The following is a 1405-nucleotide window of genomic DNA, read 5'->3' on the forward strand; positions in this document are numbered from 1 at the left end:
CAGGAGGGTTTAAGGATACATGGAAACCATTTATTCTTGCTTGGAAGGGGAGACACTCTGATCACGAAGCTGGTTTCCACTGGCGGAGTGTGATCTCTCCGGCTGTGCAGACTCCCCAGACTTCTCCAAATACGTGTGTGTGGGAGGGGGCGCTGCACGAGCTCTCTCCCTAGTTTGCTCAATTCAAAGTTAGAATGAGTGTTTGTGCAACTGACCTTTCAGGTTAAGGGCGATCATTTGCCGCATATTTGAAAGAAAACATGTTTTGTCCTTGTGCTTGAAGCTTTAAACTGACAACGTATTTTCATCAATACAAGGACTGGATTTTCAAACGTGGTTTGCCAAATTTCATCTTTTCAGACTAGCTCTTTTAGTTACGTGTACAGAACCGCCAGATATCACATATCTTGCTGAACCGGCAGATATCACAGCGACGTCATTTGCCCCAAGCCCTTGAAGGAAGCAGCTAATTTATGTTGTTTATCTTTAAATTTGTAGAGTGTCTTTACCTTTAAGTTTTATTGGAACTGCACCACTAACAATGCTAGGAAAAGGACGCGCTAAATGAGACCACAAAAGGGGTTTGGAATACGTAGATGAGCGCAGTGACTGCTGGTCATGCTTAAGCTACACATATTTTTTCTAAGATTTTTGGCAATATCTAGATATCAAAATATTGCTGCTGGTAATATTAGCTTAGAAACTCTTTATTCTAGAAGTAAGGGGGTCTATAGACTGCATGAGAAAAGTGATCCTATCTTTAGAGTTATTTGAATTTGAGGGTGAGGTGCCCGGCCATGGAACGATCTCACGCTTACTGGAAAGAAGAAGTATAGGGATCCTGCAGTTGTATTTTTTGAGCGCGAGTTTTAGTTTTCATCTTTGGAGGTCATCCTTGCAATTCTCCCAAGTATTGGAAGTTTGCTTGTACAATCTGTGGTGTAAAGGAACTGTGTTCGTACTTTTCCCTGATATGTGTTATTTAACGAGGAAAGTGAGCTCTAAGCGCGTGTCAAATGCTTTCGTAACATCGCCTTTTTTTTGTTTTTCAGCAGGTTTACTTTTATTTCGGAGTTATGTGTTATTCTAGGTAGCTATGCCTTCTTTCTTGAAACAGGAATGAACCGGTAGCATTCAAAACTTTGACAAGAAGAAAAGTAAGATTGCGGCTATGGTCGGGTTATAGTTAACGGGAATGTTTTTTATATCGTTTTTATGAATTATTTGCTGTAGACCCTTTTGTTTTGAAGTCAACGGGTTAGCGTTTTGCTCCTCCTGACATCTCTTAAATAGGCCTTTCTTTTTTTTTTCTGTAAGGGCACTTGGGTAACTCGTGATACTTTCCACCTCCAATCCTTAATGACACTTGCTAGAGCTGTTTTCCACAAAGTAACATTTTCACAGG

General features: G+C 40.6%; 1 non-coding gene across 1 annotated transcript; it reads left to right on the forward strand.

Annotated features, from left to right (window-relative positions):
• The first annotated feature begins 810 nt into the window (after positions 1-810).
• LOC116754888 lies at positions 811-971 on the forward strand. The gene has a single exon (XR_004350214.1). It is a non-coding gene; the product is annotated as a U1 spliceosomal RNA (small nuclear RNA).
• The last annotated feature ends 434 nt before the right edge of the window (positions 972-1405 follow it).

The sequence above is a fragment of the Phocoena sinus genome, chromosome 5 (genome assembly GCF_008692025.1).
Source record: "Phocoena sinus isolate mPhoSin1 chromosome 5, mPhoSin1.pri, whole genome shotgun sequence".
Taxonomy (NCBI): domain Eukaryota; kingdom Metazoa; phylum Chordata; class Mammalia; order Artiodactyla; family Phocoenidae; genus Phocoena; species Phocoena sinus.